At 39.4% G+C, this 22,142-nt stretch overlaps 1 protein-coding gene across 2 annotated transcripts in view; it reads left to right on the top strand.

Annotated features, from left to right (window-relative positions):
- cadm2a (cell adhesion molecule 2a) overlaps positions 1–22,142 on the top strand; it is a 315,078-nt gene that overhangs the window by 111,115 nt on the left and 181,821 nt on the right. The window lies entirely within an intron of this gene.

The raw sequence follows: 22,142 nt of genomic DNA on the forward strand, positions 1-22,142 counted from the left end.
TGATTAAACATGTTTTGTAACAGCACACCTTCACAAAGACAGGCTGTTTTGGTTGCGTTTAATTTAATAATACAACATAAACACAACATTCCCAATGCCGACATGCCAACATCACTGAATAACTCAAGTGAAGCATTTGCCAATCAACGTAGCGCCAGTAAAAACATGCAGATTATTTCCTCTGTTTGAGTGGACTCCAGCAGGCACTTTTGATGCTGTGTTGGCACTGGGTGCATTTATCCAGTGAATAACAAGCAAGTCACAGTTGTTTGGCTTACACAAAGTGTAAATCAAATTGCATATGTCAGTCACCAGCTCCCAATGAAAAGAATATTCAGTTCTCAAATGGGATATATATATATATATATATATATATATATATACACACACACATACACACACACACACACACATATATATATATATATATATATATATATATATATATATATATACATACATATATATATATATATATATATATATATACACACACACACACACACATATATATATATATATATATATATATATATATTTTTTTTTTTTTTTTTTTTTTTTTTAAATCAGTGTTATTTTGTATTGCTGTGTGCAAGTTATTATAGTATTTTAATCAGTCCAAAATCCATCCAGGCCGACTGAACACTGATTGGCCATTTATCTTAGGAATTATTCTAATAATTAATTATTGTGTAACAATTTACTGGGCCTTCTGTTAAATTATAAATTTAGACCTGGCCTATGTGCTCTGACTAATTATTGTTATTATGCAGATGGTCTGTCCACAAAAATTGCACTTGATAAAAAAATATATATTTCAATATTATTCTCTGTCATAATATTCGGTTTAATTAAATAGTTTTTTTTTCTGCTTAGTGCAATACATTTTATGTGATTGCACCGTGTTCTGTTTTGCAAGGTCATCTCAGCCTGTTTTGTCATAATACTGTGGAAGGAACGATGCCAGCTGCATAGTTACATAGTCTGGTCCAAAATCCCTAAGGAAAATATGAATGAGATTTACAGGAAATATCATTAATCTGTGTATGACACAATGTTTTGTTGTCTGAAGTAAATTCCATCAACTATCACCCTCTTATTTTCTTTTTTTCTTTTTTTTTTTTTGGTACTTCAGTTGATTTTTAAATGTATTCTACTTAATTCGATGTGGCTTAATGGAAAGTTGAAAAGAATGCATCATCATTCATCAATACTGCACCCCACAGACTACTGCAGTACACTTCAGTCTTTCAGAAGTGACATGACAGGCTTAAAGAGGGAGCACGAAGAGAGAAGTTTGGAGTCATTTGATCATGTCGTCTCTGAGGAAGATGGAGCTGCAGACAGTGGTGGAAAGAGTGCCACACACTGCTCCTGCTACTCAAGTAGAAGTACTGTTACTTTGCTGATATTTTATTTTAGTAGAGGTAGAGGTACTACTGTAAAAATGTACCTAAGTAAAAATAAAAAAAAAATATATATATATAATTCATTTAAAATGTACTCAGAATAAAAGGATGAGAGCACAAGGTTTAAACTAGATTCTTTTAAAGGGGCATTCTGCAAAATTGCTGAGGGTTGATTGAAGTGAGGACCCTGTAGACTCAACTGACAAATGATATGATTTATATGGATATGCTATGATAGGATATGATTTATAATGTAGTGAAGAACAACACTCAAGCAAAAATGCACTTAAGTAAAATTTAAATTACTGACTTCAAACAATAGTCAAAAAGTACAAGCACACAAAAAGCTACTCATTTACATTAATATAAGTAAATGTAGTTAGTTACTTTCCCCTCTGCTTGTAGAGGAAGCTGAACATGTTCAGGTGGTAGTTGCATGATTAAAAAGGTGCAGTGACAGTGGCAGCAAACTGTGTATTATTATCGTCCATGTCACAGAATGACAATAACAACATGCTCTGCACTTGAGCTAGACTTTTATGCCTCAACCTAACAGGACCCAAATGACTGGGGTCAGGTCATGCTGAATTTTGCACTTAATTTCCTGTGTTCTGGTTGAGATGACCTGTCATGCCTTCTCAGTGGAGTTTTGTAGTCATCACACATACACTGTAGCAGAGAGCAGTGGCAGAAAGTCTTAGGAAGATTGTCATTGTTGTACAATAATAACATTGCTTTTGGCCTATTAGGGCTAAAGACACCAGAAATAGTATACCATATTGATGTGTGCGAGCAAGCAGGGGAAAACACAGCGAGACAAATACATCACAGTCCCTGACGGTGTCCGGATATAAGATTTATCTACGTGTTGGTCGATAGCAGATACCATGTCTGTTCTTTGTGTCTCAAAAGACACTAAGAGGAGTGTCTCGATATAAACTTTAAATAGTGTGTTTTTGTCTTGATCTTATCATATAAATATTTCTGCTTTTCACAGGGTGCTTTTCAAGCACTCAATTTGTTCTCATTCAAGATGAAATATATTTTCTCACACTTACCCCCATCCCCCCTTCCCAGTTATTGTGATATGTCAGAACAAAAGGAGTTTTTTTTTTTTTTTTTTTTTTTTTTTTTTCTAGATTGTAGAGGAGGACACAAACAGTATATTCCTTTATTGCTTTAGGCTTTTACTGTGGAAGCACTTTCTATATCTTAATTATGCCATTTGTCAAGTGTCACTTGTTTTATTGCCCTGTAGTGTCTCATACCCTAGAAGTGGTTTTGCGTCGCATATTTAAAGATTCCCTCTCACTTTTGTTAAGTTTTGTTTGCCTCTTCAACGCTGACAAAAACATTCTTTGAAGTGAAAAAGGCTGTAAATAATCTGGTGAAACAGGTTACGGAAAAAGGTTGCAGAGGAGCCATTACACACTGGAATGGAGGGAAGTTGACAGGAGCAGAGTAGAGGAGAGGGTCGGCCATGTTGGCAGACAGTGAAGGTTCACCTCAGCACCCCACTAAGAAGGCGTTGGGCAAGGATAGAAAGGCTTGCTGTTCCCCTGTCTGACTCTGTCATAGCCTCCCTATGGGAGTCTGCCATGTGTCAGCAACCTTAATTACTACACCATATCTCCTCACAGATTAATGATGCCTCCCTGCTCCCAGTATTTATCATTTTATCTCCTCATTTACATTCTGCTATGCATGTATGCGTGTATTTGTGTGTTTGTGAATGCATGCACGTGTGCGGCAGCCACACTCACGTTTATCCTCTGTGTTATTTTTGAGTTAATTTGCGATCCCTAGTTCAGACTGTTTGCTTTTTTACCAAAATGAAGTGAAATGCCTTGAGAGGGCTGAGAGTGGAGCATGCTGCTAAACTCATTTGTTCTCTTAATTACCTGCCGTGTCCAAGGCTTGTGTGTGCCATAACTTTGAGGACCTGCCTGGCTAGCCTTACGTTTGGCTTTTGTGAGCATGATTATTATTTTTTGTGCAGCTTTAAGTACCTAGCTGTGTATTCATGTGAGTATTAATGTGTTTTGTTGCCTTTGTCATTGCTGTCACATATCCAATTGTGTCATTGCATGCATGTTTTTTGGCTGTGTGTGTGTGCGTCACCGAGAATGATTTACACAACGTTAAGTATCAGTATCTGAGCTGAGACAGACCTGATGATGCATCATACTAACCTGGTCCAGATGGTCACCCAGCAGAGGCCCAAAAACCCAGACCAGGCCTAAAGAGAGCATGTTAAGAAAGTATGCTCCCACAGAAAGAACAAGACATGCTTTATAAGATAAGGAGAGCCTTTATTTCTGTCTGTCTGCCTGCCTGTAAGTTGCTAACCTCTCATATTTTCGAACATCTCATTATATATATTGAGATTTCCTTCCTCTTTGCTTCTCGTATGCTCTGAACGTGAAGCACTAGTTAGATTACTGTTCTACTTCAAATACCTTTCAGCTACAGCCTGACTTAACAATTTTCTCCTACTTTCTTATCATTTAAATAAGGATCAAGGGTCAGGCTTCCTTTAGTTTGTTACCTTGACAAGTCTTTGAATTTGTGGCATGTGAGTAAATGCATATTGACTTGATCGCCTAGTGTTGCATATTCATTTAAATCATTGTTCAACTGTGAATTGCAGACAAAATTACCCCTGATTATCATGCACAACCATAGCTCCATCCCAGAATTTTTTTTTTTCCTCAAGTCTGCAAGTAGTCATTTTCCTGAATGATGTCACAAATATAAACAAAATGTGAAAATAGCTGGGCAAGATGATACCAGCCAAATCACAGTTATTAATATCAATTTATTCTCAAGCTCTCGTCTTTCCTACAGTTTCTGCCTAATCAAGCTGTCATCAGGCAGAAATATAGAGATAGGGAGGAGAGGGAGACAGGGGAGGGAGGGAAGGAAGGAACAAGAGAGAGAAAAAAACATAGTTGAATCCTCTGGGAAAATGTATTATTCTTCAATTTGTTCTGCACAGTAACTGAGCCAGACACTGCAAGGAGTCTGTCAGGAGTTTGAGATGTACTTAGTTTTTTTTTTTTTTTTTTTTTTTTTTTAGTGTGTGTGTGTGTGTGTGTGTGTGTGTGTGTACATGCCCTCATTATGACTAGCTAAGAATATGATTTAATTTAGATATGTACAATATGTTTACAGATAGATAATTGGGTAGATAGGTGGAGATTTGTAGTTGGTAAGATGGAGGAAGGTTTACAGCACAAAAAAAGAGAAAGAAATGCCCCTGCTTTCAAGAGGAGTTATAAATACCCCATTTGGGTGTTTAATAATTCTTATTATCTCTGATTATATAAAGCACTAGCTGAGAAAGATCAGTGTGTTAATTGATTGAAGACTCGTTAATTTACATGATAATGTGGCGGAAAAAATACAACTCCATGTGACAGATGACAGATGATGATAGGCAACTTAATTGCAGGATAATTAATGCAGGCAGCATTTTGTTGGATATTGCAGTTGGATTTAGACTCGCTTGACAAAAATTAAACTTAAGGTGAACTTTTGAAAGTACTTGAATATGGGTAATGTTTTGGTTTTCTCAGTGATTTTAAGGTTTTGTTCAGCTTCTTTAAACATAGTGATTTTCCCGGCATGAAGCGAAGTGGCCATCATTTACTGTAAGTGGGCCAGTCGATTCCATTCCTGTACTGTCAAGCAAAACTATCACAGTCTCAGTGTTTATACCTCATCATCAATTAAGTCATAATTATTGGAAAAATAAACTTTTCCTGTCTACTGGAGGTATAATGTATGCTACATCCATTAATGTTACAAGGTCCATTAGCCCAGCATGGCTAGAGGCATTAATGAACATGCCAACAATCCAAGTCAGGGAAAATAAAAACAATCATATACATTTGGGAGAACAACTTATTTTGCACGCCCCTCATACATCTATACGGCACCTTAGGGGTTTTCTTTAGACAACACTACTTGTTAAAGCCTTTGCCGGTTTGCAATGATAATGAATGGTTTGAATGGTAAAACTGGCTCAGGTGGTGAGCTACCAATTCAGTTGTTGCTTAAGGTCACTGAAGAAGCTGAGAAACCCACAGTTCAATGTGGAACTAAAATGTGTTCCACATCTTTTTCCCTGCCTGAAATGATAAAAGTGCATGTTGATGTATCTTTGCCACGAGAGGTGAATGCGATCATTGTGAAAAACTGTAATGGTGTCAAACTAGGTGTCCGCCTTTGAATACACCCAGTCCATAATCTATTATTGGATGCATGACACAGTTTGAGGTATTGAGCTCTTTATGTTCTGTCTTAGACCTTTCCTAGACTGTTTATTATCTCCTTTTCCCAAGTGTTTAGAGAGTCACAGTTTATGGGTGCAGTACTCAGCCATGCTGTAACAATTAACCTTGAGACTTTGATGCATGACAGCATAGGTCATGTCGGCCATAGCCTGTTATAAATAGCGCATTGTGCGTTGATGTTGGTTTGTGTTGTGTTGTTTTGTTTTTGTTTTTTTTTTTCACTGGAAGCCATGTGAGATAATTAGGTTGTATATTTTAAAAAATCAATTTAGGTTTAAGTTTCTATGAATTCAGGTGTTGAAATATGTCTAAACTGTTGCCCTGAATCAAGATGGATAAATTTTTGAGGCTCCTCTGTGAATCTGCTACCTTCATTGGAAACCACTTAACCTTGCAAAACACATGCAAAAAATTTTGTCTGTAGGTGAGACTCTAAAAATTCAGCCTGAGGCTCATGAGTTGTATAATGCTATGCCATGGTATCTTACGGGCCTTAGTCCAATTTTCTTATGGAGTCACATGAGATATTGCCAACTAACCTTGGATCGAGAAGGGGTTGTGGAGGGAGTAGCAATGGCAAATAGGAGTATTAATCACAAGACAACCCCAGCACCACTCCCCGGTGTCATCACCACTGCTACACTGCTTAAACACACGCGCACACACATAAACACACACAAACACAGACCACAGACATCATCTACTAGAGGGTCTTCAGCCACATACATATCCATGGAGCTCCTGCCAGACACAACTAATCATTCTCGGTGAGGCAATGAGATCCCTGATGAGCAGCATCAATAGTAATCATAGAATTTGCTGTGACGGTGATGGATTTATATGCCTTTTTGCCCTCATTACAGGACAGTCTGATAGCTTAGGGAAAGTCAGGCCAGGGAGGATGCTGTGGCCTCATGATACATTGTTGGGCAGATGACTCCCAAACTATAACATTGTTACTTACCCACCTATCTATTGAAATAATCAGTTTCTGATTATTGAAATTCGAAAGGAATCTGTTGTGGATCACTCTTACATTTGTCTTTCTTACTGTTTTAAATATGATTCCATTTTTACAGTGTTATTTTTCTGATACAGTATATACCCTTTAAGAGAAAAAAAAGCCGTTAACTTCTTATATTTGAAGTAATGAGCTACAAATGGCTTATTCTGTAGTACTATCTCTTTGGATCGACTGATTATATAAATAAAACTTATATTTGACAGACTTCATGATTTAACTCATTGTTTTACTTAATGGCATGTCACCTGGCTTTTTCACTTGCTGCGAACTCTTTTCAGTTTATGATTTTGGCAATTATCCCTCTATTCAGGGCATGAAATTAAGCTTGCCCACTCACCTGAGGCCAGAAATTGGACACTAGCCCAGAGAGCGAGTGACACTGGCCTGCAGATTCTCAATCCCATGCATGAATCTACACCGACATTTAGCCAGCGTGGTGTGGACATTTCAGTGCTTCTCAGTCAGTTTGGTAATATTCTGTTTCCTCTGTTCCACCTTGAAATCCAGTGGCTTGTCACGACCTCGGCTAGCCTTGTCACAGACATTTTTGTTGTTTCTTTTTGACTCATGCATAGGTGTTTTTCTCATAGACATTTTTTCCCATATGTAAACCAAACTAAAACTATGTAGAGCCCTCTATGAAATCAGGGGGAGGGAATATGGATGGATGGATGTCCTTCCATCCAGCCATCCATCTAGCCATCCACCCAACCATCCACTCGTATGCATGCACAATATTCCGATGCCTCTGACTGGATTTTGGAGGGGGAAATTGTGAGAAAAATTGGGGAAATGGCATCTCACCACTGCATTCTAGCACTCAAAATTATTGGCCCAAGGGGGCGCTACAGTTGCAGTTCGGTGCAAGGTGACTTACTGATTGGCCCAGATGGGGACTTTATTATTCATGAACAATGGGATGTTTACTGTTGCCTTGATTTGATTCACTGTTCATAAACTTGAAACTCTATCGAAACTTATCTGTTCCCCCTTAAAAAATCACTTGTAAGCAGATAATAATGGAATCAAGGTGCTATAGCTTGTTTGGCTGTAGGGGCATGCTCACAAGCAGTGCGTTGCTCAGTGCTGCCACCTGGTGTGACGTGTGTGTGAACTTTGATAGCATTATCACAGGGTCTATTTGATGTGTGAATGGGATAAATGCCTGATCAGAACAGGACTTTTTTTTTTTTTTTTTTTTTTGCATTATATAATAATTTTATATCATGCTCTTCCTCATTAAATTTGAATGTTACACGGGTAGAAATTTCACTCTATTAGTCCTCAAAATCCCTCGGTTCCACCCCTGCTTACACTCTTCTTTCCTCATGACTCCAATTTCATGCAAGACTTTTTCCAACCTCTCACACATTTTTTTCATACTCTCATTAGGGCATTTCCTCACTTTAAACTTTGGCAAAATACTCTATCTCTGGCAAGAAATATCACCTTTCAGTACTGCCCTACAGTACTAATATTAGGCTGAAATTACAGTACATAAAATAGTAGCTTGTCTGAAGACATTTGCCATATATATATATATATATATATATATATTATGCCATTTGATTTGTCATTTCTGTGCAGTAATATCCTACACTGTTTTTCTCTAACTTGTTTTCTCCCAATGAACACCACTGTGCTCTGTGATTACGCTTCACATCTACCATTTACATCCTTACCAGCCAGTCCATTTACTGGCAATGGAAGACAGCCTGTTCTATTCTTGATGCATATAGTTTTAAATTTTTTTTTTTTTTTTCTTTACAGATTTGTGAATGTCCAGTTCACATCTTCTTTAACCTTCAAAAAACAACATAGCATGCTGTGTCATTTCCTAATTTAATTTTGGGCAAAATCACTTACAGAAAATAACCACTGGTTCAAACTCCAAAAGTCATTTAACAAGCTCAAAAAAGAACAATGAATATGTAGCCAATAAACTGATATATTTTGCCAAAGTGCAGCTGGCATATGTATTGTAAATATTCAAGGAGAAAGCCACCACTTTTTTTTTTGCAAAAAAAGCTACATTTTAGTGACTGTGGGTCACTAAAAATTAAACAAATCGAAAATCCATAAACAAATACAAACTGTATCAGATTATGGGTTTCAGCTGTAATCCTGAAAGAATACAGTGATTTTTTTTTTCTTAAGTGTGCATGGTTACTTATAGTAAGTCATAATTTTGCTTTTCTATCTCTCCTCCTTTTTTCTGATAATCTTAGGAATTAGTTGTACTAACATAGATGAAAAAAAATTGTGTCAGTGGATACGTTTTTAGAATGGGAGATTTAAAGCATGTGAAGGGAAAGAGGTGCTGATGAGGGCATGGAGGGGTCATGTGAAGGTTATTCGAAGCTGTTGGATAAACAAACACATCCATGCAATGTGTAGCAGATCTGTATGTGTATGTGTGTGTGTGTGTGTGTGTGTATGTCTGGTGTCAAGGTTATGATAACCTTTGTTACTGCAACACACAAATAATTATGGTGTGAGCATTAGCTTTCACCAATTTATATACAATGATTAAACCCACAATGAAAATGCCATGCCTAGCTAACCCACTGTTATTGGAACTTAAACATTCATCAACGCAAATTCCTTTCACATCTGTTTGCATATACCCACACATACATTTACAAACATTTACATACATTTGTAAATGTCTAAGGTACAATGCATCTTCTATAGAAACCTGCTGAACATGAACCTGCCCCTCAAATTGTCCAATCAGCAGCACTTGCATTGCTCCATTCCCTGTGTACTTCACACTGTTTTCTCTCACACTTCATTCAGAGATTATGAGTGAGCTCATACCACCCTCTATTTATCAACACACAGCGCGCGCACACACACACACACACACACACACACACACACACACACACACACACACACACACATACATACACACACACAGAAGCCTGCAGTTTGCTTCATTGGAGACCAGAGGAGTCGTTAGCGATAAACATGAACTAATCATTACTAGTGGACATATTTTTAGACTCTGATTAAATGCTGGTCCTGCTGAGAGAGCACAGCATGTCACACACCACTCAATGAATGTGAAACGTGACTCAAGTGTCACCTCTGTCTCTGTTTTGTTCTGATCAAAACAAGCTGCGGTGGAAGAAGTAATAGAAATTGATACTCAAGTATAAGTGTTTTTGCTTTGCTGATATTTTACTCAAGGGGAGGCAGAAGTACTACTATAAAGATCAACTTAAAGGTCAAAAGTAGCTCATTTGGAATGTGCTCAGAGTCAAAGTTGCTGAGTTACTTTTTATGAACAACTTGTTGGATACAAACATTCCCATGCAATTGTAAAAAGCTGCAGTAGGAGGTTCAAAATTACATTCTTTAAATTAATTGGAAATTTGGAAATTACAAAAGTGCACCAACAAAGTAAAACCAGGTTACTTTCGCCTGCTGTGCTGAGTGATTGTTCACTGTAAATGCCTCAGCTTAGGATAGACCAGTTTGTGATGCTTATAGAGAGACTGTAAAATCTGTAAATACTCAAAAAAGCTACACAACAAAACTACTCAGTTACAGTAACATGGGTAAATGTAATTAATTACTTCCACTAATGACAAACACAGTATCCAGTGCCAGTATTATATCAGGTTAAAGCATGTACATTGCATGTTCTCTATCCTCAGATCCTTTCATGGTGAAGTTGTAGCTTTTTTTGTTTGTTTTTTATTGTGGCTTGTCAAGTAGCACAATATTGAGCAAGGAATTGCGGTTAATTTCTGTCAATAAAAAGATGACGGAATGACAGGATGAAACGTGGCTAAATGATGATAAAATAAGAGCCAAGACATGGACATAAATTGACAGATAAAAAAAAGTAACTGAGAAAAAGACTGAGATAGTTTATTAGGGAGGTTGTTATAGACTGTCTTGCTGTTGTTTCCAAGGGAACAGCTAGGATGTGTGTGGAGATTGCTGTAACCCCTGAATTCTCTGGCATTACGTTTGGCTATGGGCTGAAATTGGCTGGGATATAACAGGATAACATCTAATCTCTTCAATTAGATCCACCAGGGGGCTTCCCACTGTGTGTGTGCATGTGTTTGCGTGTGTGGGGGTGTGTGTGTGTGAGCAAGAGAGAGAGCTTTTGTGCCTGTGTGTGTATGTCTTTGTCTTTATATGTGTGTCCATGTGTGATTGTCCATCCTCATGTAGTAGGAAGGCAGCAAGAATAATTTTGCCTCAGGCATATGTTGTCTATAATCGCGATATGCATCATACTGTAATTGTAATTACATACTACTGCACTAGCACATAATCCATGTTATGCTGTGGTGGATACTGTGGCATTTAAATGAATGTCTCTTGCTTCCCCATCCCATATATAAGTTTTACAATGTCCCTTTCTTACACTTTTCAATAGCTATGTAAGTACATGCTTTTTATACACTTTATTTGTGCATACATTATATATAATTATCTATGCTCAGCACTCTTCAAAGTGCTTTACTTCAACCGATTTTCAGTCTTCTCATTCTCCTCTATCCTCTCTAGTTCCCATCTTTCCTTAGGGCACAAAATGTGTTCCTCTCATCTCTCGTGAGGCATAAAGCATGTGCTTTCTCTCTCTCCCTGTCTGTCTTGCTCTCTCCCACTCTCAGCCCCCCTCAACACATACACCTTTTTCTTGCACACTATGTGCTGTGATGTGCAAGAAGCCATAGCCTTTTAGCTGCTGCACAATCTCTATGTTCACAGCAGAATAGCAACAAAATAAGTAAAATAAAATCTTTTTTTATGTCTCTACCTTTTGGCCATTTTTCCACATTTGTCACACTTAATTTACAAGTTCAGTCAAAGATTCAAGTGTGAGTTTGAGTTTTTAATTGTTCTGATATTGAACTAAAACATCAACATGACTATCGGCAGTACCTAATACACGACAGATGTCCTACATTGCCCAGGAAATGGCCTAGAAAATGATAATAAGCAATTCTTAGAACTGTAGTGTTTCATCAGGACCTGTCAAACCTGCAGTTTGCAATTGAGACTGATATTTGGTTTTGGAATAACAGCCTGTGGGCTTGACTTCATAACCTCTTTGGCAGGTTAACTGACCCCCCACATGATGAAATCAGGGCAGGAGGGACTATGGATCAGCTTGTTTCCATCCATCTGTCTGTCTGTCAAATGTGACACCTCAGACACCACTGGTGCGATGTTGATGAAACTTAAGGTGCTTTCACACCCGCATTTTCAACCCAGGGCAACCCTGCGGTGAGCATACAAGCAGTTTCACATTCATTCTCAGCCCAGGGTGGAAACTTTCACCCTGGGGCAAGTTGAGCCCTGCTTGGGACCAGGGTTGAAATTTATAACCCTGGGGAGATGCGGTTTCCTGGGGGTGAAAAATGTAGTATGAAAACAACAGGGTTGAGCTCAGCCAATGTCGGTGCCATTCGGAAGAACATCTTGTAACAGCAAATGATACTATAATAACATCTGAACTGGTATATTCTCCAAGAAATTCATTCTGGTGGTGGAATTCACCAACACCTGGGGAAGCTATGATCCGTGTTGTGCAAGTTCAAACTCCATGTTCAGATCACACAGATTAAATTGAACAAATTCACATTCATTTCACTTTCATTTGTTTCACATTCATTTCTTCGACAGTCTGCAGGACAAAGAAGACAGTCTAAAACACTACAGACAGCGACGTAGACATGTGCCAAGATGTGGTCAGCATGGAGATTAACAACAGATTAATTCAAAATTGACTGATTTCCTCATAGTCTGGTCTCATCATGAATGCACAAACGCACATAATTCATAATGAGCCTCAGATGGCTGAAACTTCATTTGGCACTGCTGATGGGAATGGTTTTATAAATTCTATGGAGACTGGTCAGATGCAGGTTTGCTTGATCCATGTCGATGGCAGTGAGGAATCGTAGGACTGCATCAGTGTTAAGATCCACAGCTAACTCAGACTAGAGTGAGTGAGTGAGTGAGTGAGTGAGTGTCATTAACTGTCGCGAGAGTTAACACACTCACTTTCACATTGATTAGCTGCAAAAAGGGCCATCAAAGAGTTGTTAAAAATATGAGCACCTTCAGTGAATGCCATTCTTTTAACACATTCATGCACAACACTGGCTATGATGTACTGTTTTTGGGTTACTGTGATTATGCTGATCTCAGTAACCCTGATATTAGAAGAAATTCTTTATAAAATATGTGTTTCTTCAACCCAGATTTAAAATAAGTGTGAAAACATGTTCTCCCGCTCTGAGGTATGTGTAAACCTGCAGGTGAGTGATTAAAATAAATAGGAAAGGAAGCGGGATAAACTTTTGGTGTGTGTCACCCTGGAACGACTCACTGTGGGATGAGATGTCTGAGTGTGAAAGCACCTTTAGAGCCATGATGCCACAGTGATTAGCCTGATTGAAGTATCATGATTAAAGATCACAGTCTCAAATTTTGATCGATAAATTTACTTGAAGTAAATTTACAAGTGTTGTCAGACTTTAGTAGGTTAGAGGTCAAAGTTGATTTTCACATAAACGACGAAAGCAGAATAAGTTGGGAGAATGTTGCAGGTTAAGAGACAGAGAAGGACAGAGAATGAGAAGTGGAAGGAGTGAAGGTTCGGAAGGAAGACAGGAGAACAGAGAAGGAAGGCAAAGAGGGAATATGTTCGTTTTACCAGGAGCAGTTTCTTATGACTGACAGGAGTGGCACGGCGTAATGAAGAAGTGATGGTGCTGACAATGATGATTGAAGTGATGGTGATTGAATTCTTACCCAGCACTACTCTCAGTGACAGGTGACATAATGGCAAGCATGCACAGTTGCTCTGGGCCGCACACACACACACACACTCTCACACATAGGCACACATAGAGTGTGAAGACATGGTTTAATGCCCTTAGGTTATTTTATGATATGCTAACATTGTTTAACAAAAAAATTAGTTTTAATATTCCCTTCATTGCCTTGTCCTTCACTGCAAAAGCAGGACAAGTCAAATGTACAGTGTCACTTGTGATATAATCCCTTTATTGCTCCAAGAAATGTCTAAAATGAGACACACAGACTGTACGTAAATGCAGCTATGCATGCATGCACGCACACACACATACACACACACACACACACACACACACACACATAGATTGCTGAAAGCAATCACCTTAAAAATGAGGTAATCAATCATTAGGTAGCCTATAATCTGACGGTTTTCCTCCACACAGCCCATGTAGCTGTCTAGGGCCTGTGATTGCGATACATCCCGACAGTGCAATTTTCAGAGTACAGATAGCACACAAACACACACACACACACACACACACACACACACAGGCACTAGACAGCACACATGGCATTAGCAGTCACGGACAGGTCTCCTAGTAAAGGTCACTGTCCTACAGGAAGGACAAAAGCATTTGTTTTTAACTGATATATAGGCACCAGCTCACTTGCTCTTTGAGCTACATTGTTTCAAGGAAATCCTTCTGTGACAGTCTGTCAGTGAAAGTACCTTATCAACGGCAATGACACCCATATAATATCTCTATCTATGCCCAGTACTCTAAGCTTATTAGATGGTCCTCTCTCTCTTTTTGATATGGCTGTGTGGCTGTTTTTTTTTTTTTTTTTTTTTTTTTTTTTTTTAATAAACTGAGTCCATATGAAACAGCTGCACTACAAAATCACTCCATCTTAAAAAGTCATTTAGTCTTACATTCACTATTAAAGTCTTGCTTTTCTTAAAATAAGTGGGGGAAAAAATCTGCCAGGGGGATGAGATAATCCCACTTGTTTCTAATGCTAATCAATTTGTTTACAGCCTGATATTCAAACTGAATGGCCATGCCTTCCATTATTCTGTCCGAAATTGCCCCTGGATTTGTAAATTTCTGTAGGTGGAGGGATTTGAATCCTGCTACTCAATCAGCAACTGATCTTTCCACACACCATGACACAGTTATCACTTTACATGGTAACTGTTTTAGCCTGTTTACAGAGCTATTGCAAATTTGTGTAAGTGGGCACCTTTAACCCTCCTATTCTGTTCATTTTGGGCTAACACTCATGAGGTTCCCGGTCACATGTGACCGGGAACATTGTATTTGATTATAAATCCACTATGATACATATTATCACCTAATGTTGTGTTAGATCTTTTTATCAACTTCTGCTCTTGTGAAAATGACAAGTTTTGAACTTCTATTTGCTATGTATGTGCTGTAGGCCTAATTTACCTGAGATCATACCATTTGTTTTTTAGGGAAAAAAACATTATATAGATATTATTTTGACTATAACAAATACTCAGATGAAACATATTGTAGTATTTATCACAGAGTACTTCATTTCAATGTTTTCCAAGGACACTGTTTTGAAAACATTTCAATTTTCTAAATAGTGGCAAAAAAATAGCATCTTTTGTGTTCCCGTCAGCATTGACCACTATGATTTAGCTAGTCATCCTCATGACATTTTCACATGGAAGCTGACCGTTCCTCTCAGGTGGGGATGAGGTCCAGGAAAAATGACCATTTTTGGACCGAAAGGTGACCACAACTTCAGCTGGGTCTTCTTCCTGACACCTGACACCTGACAGGTGTCAGGTGTCAGGTGACAGGTGTTGGCAGTTCCCGTGGTAGGTTCCCGTGAGAGTTGCCATGGAAGCCAAAAAGGGGCAAAGTTGTGTGTGTCTGTGTGTGTCTGTGTCCATGTGTGTGTGTGTGTGTGTTTGTGTGTGTGTGTGTGTGTGTGCCTGCTCAAAGACACCTACATGTTGGGGTGTGGGAAAGAAGTCTGAGAGATACTTTCCCGTGGGGGTTGCCATGGAAGCCAGAAAGGGGTATACGGTGTGTGTGTGTGTGTGTGTGTGTGTGTGTGTGTGTGTGTGTGTGCCTGCTCAAAGACACCTACATGTTGGGGTGTGGGAAAGAAGTCTGAGAGATACTTTCCCGTGGGGGTTGCCATGGAAGCCAGAAAGGGTTATAAGGTGTGTGTGTGTGTGTGTGTGTGTGTGCCTGCTCAAAGACACCTACATGTTGGGGTGTGGGAAAGAAGTCTGAGAGATACTTTCCTGTGGGGGTTGCCATGGAAGCCAGAAACGGGTATAAGGTGTGTGTGTGTGTGTGTGTGTGTGTGTGTGTGTGTGTGTGTGTGTTCACACACATCTGTGTCTGCTCAAAGACACCTGCATGTTGTGGGAAAGGAGTGTGGGAATGTGTTTAACTCTATTTTATACACTAATTGTAGTCTTACCCATTCATTTCTAATGACCGGTCATTTGTGACCGGGAACACGATGGGTGTATACAAGTTAAATAAAACATTCAAAAATTAATGAAAATTCTCCAAATTTATTTTATGTGTTCAGATGCCATGTGTGAACAAAGTCATGGAACCTCATGACAAACAGATGAAATTAACTGCATTTTTTGGAGAGAAAACTTGTACACCGGTCAGATTTGACCGCGAACACGACAGGAGGGTTAACCACCTGCAAAAATCTCAGTGAGTATTGATACTCACTGAGATGAGCATAGCAGAGCAATGCTCTGCTATGCTCTGGAACTGGCTCAGCTTGATGACATCAACAGCGGTCGTCGTGCTCTGTGGGACTGTTGTCCCGCCTGTGGTAGTGCTGATTGGCCTGGTTAGTTTTTCAGCTGAGAAATCACCGATGTCTCGGGCAACAGCAGATTAAAGTGAAGGCTTGGATTTTCTTGAGTCAAGTGTCATTTTCTTGACATCACTGATCTGATCTGCCTTACTCTGCCCTGTTTCAACATTATTGGGAACAAATGGGATTTTCTCACCATTTTCGCTTGTTTGAAGAAAAACAAGATTTTTAGACTGGATGTATGACGAAATAACTTGTTAAGATGGAGATTTTTTTTTCTTCTACTGTGAATCATATGTATTAAAAACTCCTGCAGTTCAAAAAACACCATCTGTTTATGTGTTATTGTACTGATTTAGAATTGTTGAAGACTGCACACAGAGTGCTCCCTTTTGGCACTGGTTGGTATTTTCAGTGAAGTGTCTTCAGGTTAGAAACATAAAACTTCAGATTTTCTGCATAACAGCAGGGGGCAAGCATTGTGAGTTAAAAGCTGCAAAAGTTTTCAATCAGGCCGTAGTGTCATGCAGTGAAGGTATTGCTCTGGGGCCCCAGAATAAAAATATAAATTTAAGCATCTATGCAGCTTGTTTCTGGAGAAATACTGGAGTACATTTTTTTTTTTTTTTTATGTCACCTCACTTGTATGTTGACAGAAAAACCTCTATTAGGTTATGTGAAGATGTCTAGGGCAATGAATGAGAAATTGCTGCACTGAGCTAAACTATAATGGTACGCTATGCAAAACTGTCAAGGGTCAATTGAAGTGAGGACTGTTTAGACTCATCTGATAAAAACATGGAATAAGCATGTAATCTAACATGAGAACCATGCAGGCTCAACTATAAAATTATGTGCTTATTCCACTTTTTTTTTTTTTTTTTTTTTAGCCTAAAGGGTTCTCACTTAAATCTATCCTCAGCACTTTTGCATAGTGCACCTTTAATTTGTTGGGAGAGTCAATATAATTTCAAACATCAAAACAGGGTTATAGCACCTTCATTCCTTCATTCAAACACTCATTCATTTTTTTTTTTTATGTTATTTTTTGTTTTTGTCGGTTTGTATGTTTGTAACCCCTTTCACACTTGCTCCCATGTCTGTAAATGCTGCACAACATATTCATGCAGCCATCAATGAGAGAATGAGAGCCAAAGTCAAAAGTCTGGAAAATCAGCTTCGGCAATTTGCCACATCGAAAAAAAAAATGGCGTGAAACTCTCCTATTGATGTATTGAGGGCAAAACTCCTATTACTAACTCGAACATGCATGACCTAGGCATGTAAACTGCTGTGTTAGTTGGCAAAAGAAAAGAAAGAAAAGTCTCTAAATTGGTTTAATGCCGAAAAAACAGAGCTCCTGAGCATTCAGGCATGAGAGGAAATTTGTCGGCAGCTGTCAGGGATGGTTAAAGATGCAGTTATTACAAAAAAAAAAAAAAAAAAACAGCCTCCTAAGCACACGGAGGAAAATCCCACATAATTAGCAAACTGAAATCCCTTGCCTTAGAACGAATTTAAAAATGACCACCACCACCACAAAATGACAGAATAAGCTGTCCCTATATTTCCAACTCCACCAGTCTGTCTGGGGGAGTAGTCAGTCGGTGTTTGAACAAGCAGATCTTGTACCTTTGCTGGGAAAAGTTAACTTGGCAATGTTGTGTATTGCATGTGTGAAAAGCACTGTTTGTGTGTGTTTGTGTGCGTGTGACGTGTGTGTGTGTGTGTGTGTGTGTGTGTGCTTGCCTCCCTGCAAGCATACAATTGTCTTATCTCTCCAAAGATAGCCAGGGCCGAGATGTGAGACATTACTGCACTGCTGTCTAATTGGAGAATTTGGTTGTAGCGACAGGAGAGAGTGGAAAAAAAGAGAGGGAGGGAAATGGAGAAAGAGAGCTGTCAGTCACCTCTATCTCACTCTTGCTCTCACTATGCTTACTAGAAGATTAGTCGTTTCAAATCAAAACATGTCAAAACAGATCAGTGTCACTTTGGCTCCAATGACAAAGATTAGGCAACAGTCTTTAAATATCGTCTCATAATGACATTCACATGCTGAACTAGCGAAGAGAGGAAAAATGCCATGGATTATGTTCACTATGTTGTGTCATTTTTACTCCCCATCCCCTTCAACCTCCCCCTCCAAGGAATCATCCCCCCTTTCCTGTAAAGCTGTGCGACCTTTAAGTGTGGGCTAATCTCAGTTTGCCCGTCTGGCTGCTGGGCCTTAATCCACTGACTCTCTTTATTCTTCATTCAATCTCTTCGTTCAACACTTAGACTAATCTTTCTCCTGCAAATGTTACATTCCTTGCTTTCTTTCTCTCTCTCTCTCTCTCTCTCTCTCTCTCTCTCTCTCTCTCTCTCTCTCTGTCTCGCTCTCTTTGTGTCTTTCTGTCCAAAGACATATACATGCAAACATTTCCCTCTTTTTGTTCTCTCCAAATTGATTTCTCCTACAGTAATTTGCTCACACTGCATGGCTTAATGGTCCAGATTACGCTGTTGTAGCGTCAGCACACTAGAGATGGCAATGAAGTATGATCGAGAGAGGGATAGAGAGACAGAGAGAGAGAGAGAGAGAGAGAGAGAGAGAGAGAATCCAGTGACTATTATTTGTTTAGGGCTATTTACATTGTTGTGCGGGGGAGGAAGATGACATTAAAGCAGGAGCAGTGGTATCTGGCCCAGCATAAAGCTATTATTTTTTCAGGAGTTTTTCAGATTTGGAGGTTTGTAACACTGAAAGCTCAAAGTCAATCCTTTGAGACTCGAGGATTATGAAACTCTCAACTTATGAATCGCCAACTAGCTGTTCAGATACATATCAAAGTTGCAGTCATGTATTTATTTTGTTTCTGCAATAGCAGCAAACAAAGGCATGGGCGGATCTGGATGCTGCAGAATGCTGGTGCTCTCACCCACTGGGAGGGTCAGGATGAGGTTATGAGGCCTGTTGGCTCAGCAGTGCAGCCTGTTGGCTCAGCGAGGTTCTGTTGCTTTGGTACTGTAGAACAAATAGCTCTGTGTGTGTGTGTGTGTGTGTGTGTGTGTGTGTGTGTGTGTGTGTGTGTGTGTGTGTACTGGGAGAGCAGGTGGGTGAGCGCAGTCTCCTGTGAGTGTTGGGCTGTGAAACAGCTGTCTGAGACGATGACTCTGACGAAGATGGATGAGATGGCTACACAAGGAGCTGTCCACTAGCCAGGGTACACCATGCCCCAGAGCAAGAACATATTCACTAACACACACACACACACACACACACACACACACACACACTCTCTCTCTCTCTCTCTCTCTCTGCCTCTCATTCTCTTTCTTTCTATATATTTAGATATTAGGGTTGGGCATTGTCAAGGACCTCAGCGACCCAGTCAGAACACGACCTCAGTTGTTATTACTCCTGCCCTGGTTTAACTGACTCCTCACCTGCACCTGTTCTCCTCCACTAACACAAACTAACAACACTAACTTTTAGCTTGTTAGCATGACCGGTGATTATTTTACCAATCTACCGTTATATCAGAAGGGTAAGGGCTAGTGAAGTGCTACAACAACCCTCCACAGTCTTTAGCAAGTCAGCTCTGCATCAGTGTAAGCTATGAAAACATTTGCTACGAGTAAAACACATGGTTACTTCAGTTCCAACTAGCAGGACACTTTCACTTCTCTGGCCAGCTGGTTGGTCTGGTTGGTCCATGCCGGAGTGTATTACTGTAGAAAATGCAGCCCCAAAACTCCATTTTATTATAGTTGTTGTCTTTTAGGAACTAGTACTCAAGACTTTTAACTGGATTTTCCATCCCTTTAAAAATACGATCTACTGCATGATATCTGGCAATTAAAATATACGTTAACGTAATAAATCTGAATTTGAGTTTATTTATTACTTGTTAAACATAATTGCTGCAATGCACTCACCCAGCACAGTGCACTAAAATATACCACAGCAACAATGCATCAAGGGTCTAGATAATCATCGTAGTGTTTTGAAAAATTACAACACGATACTCAGATGTATCGATATACTGTATAGGTTACAGTTGAATTTCCGTTGTAAACAAGCTAACTGTACCAAAAATGCAGTGTGGCAGAAGGCAGCTGTGTAGCTCCGCTGCGCCGCTGTCTTGCTGAACTGGCAGGTACAGAGAATGGCTGCTCTGAGATTAGCTAAATCTGAAAATCCTAATGCCATGCTTGTCTGTGCCAGCTGACATAGAACCAGACTCACACTGACACAAACACCATGTATACACTCACTAACAGACACACACACACACACACACACACACACACAAACACACACACACACTTCTCTAGCCACTTACATGCTGTATTTCTTGACACAGATAACACATTCATTGGATTTTGTAGGTTTCTCTTCTTTTCTTTGTCATCTGCCATGGTGTCATCCAGCGGTCATTGCTCGCCTATCACATTAGAGAGTTTAACAGGATGAGAAGTTACACACACGTGCACAGACATGCCCTCACACACATATTGTACATTTGTGGAAATACAGGTCCTCTCATTGCATACACCAGAGATTTGATATTATTGTTATTTCTGAGGAAGAAGTTAAGAAGTTATGGAGAGTGAAAGAATGGGGGCTTGTGGGCGTATCCTTTTCTCTTTTTTATGCCCCACCATCGCAGCTTTAGGGTCTGTTTTTTTTTTTTTTTTGGATGGGATGCTGGATTGTTGTTAGACAGGTAGACTGATAAAAGGAGGCAGAAACAGAGACAGGGGGAGCAAAAGTGAGAATAGGGCCAGGAGCACACACACATACACACACATACACAGACACACACACACTCTTTGTCACTGACACTCACGCATGCACTCACAAACACACAAAAAGAGAGAGAGAAGCTGTCGCTTGTCACTGCCAGTCACTTAGTCACAGAGGCGTGGACAGCCACCTTGTACAGAGCACGTTGATATACAGAGAGGAGACAGAGATAGAGAGGCACGGCAAGGGTGGAAGGGGCAGAACAAAGAGAGAGACGCTGGGTTAGAGAACAAAACACACAGCAGGGCTTTAAAAAAAAATAACCTAACAGGAGACACACACTCTGGTGCAACTTTTTGACTTTTAAAGGTGATTTGATAAGCAATCCTAACATTCCCTGATGACTAATTTCCCCTCTGTTTATTTTTGTCACTTTTCTGTCTGCTCTCCTTCTTTGAATATTTAAAATGCTACTGTAGAAGTAGCATTTTAGCAGTAGAAGTTACACAAGCAGTGTTTTTGGCCAGAGGGCTGCTGCTGCTCCAACTGCAGATGATGCACATTTGATTTTTTATAAAGATCCCTGTTAGCTTACACCGTGATGACCAGGTAGTCATCCATTACACAGTGCACATGTATAGTAAAAAATCGGATACAGTCAGATACAAAATCAGCAGGATAAGACAGGGTAATTAAAGTCTACCATTTGAGCTTCTTTTTGAAATATGCTTTTCCTTGTGTACAAGGAAACTATTTCACCATATCAATTAGTGCACAATGAATCAAAGTAGCCCATCTACTCTCCTATAAAGAAGGAAAGTCTGTGCAGTGAAGGCTCTATCCCAGGTAAAACTGAAACCGCTCAACTCTTGTTTGGTTGATCTGTGATTTTAACATAGGCTGTGATGTTAATGCCTCAGTGACAAACTTCAGCTGACTAGAATTTGTGCTCTGTTAAGCATCAGGAGGCATCAGAGGCAAATACAACATTAAGGAGTCTCCCGAAAGAATTGGTCTTTGAGGTTCTGGAAAGTATACAATGAAAAAGA

The sequence above is a fragment of the Myripristis murdjan genome, chromosome 14 (assembly GCF_902150065.1).
Source record: "Myripristis murdjan chromosome 14, fMyrMur1.1, whole genome shotgun sequence".
Classification (NCBI taxonomy): Eukaryota; Metazoa; Chordata; class Actinopteri; order Holocentriformes; family Holocentridae; genus Myripristis; species Myripristis murdjan.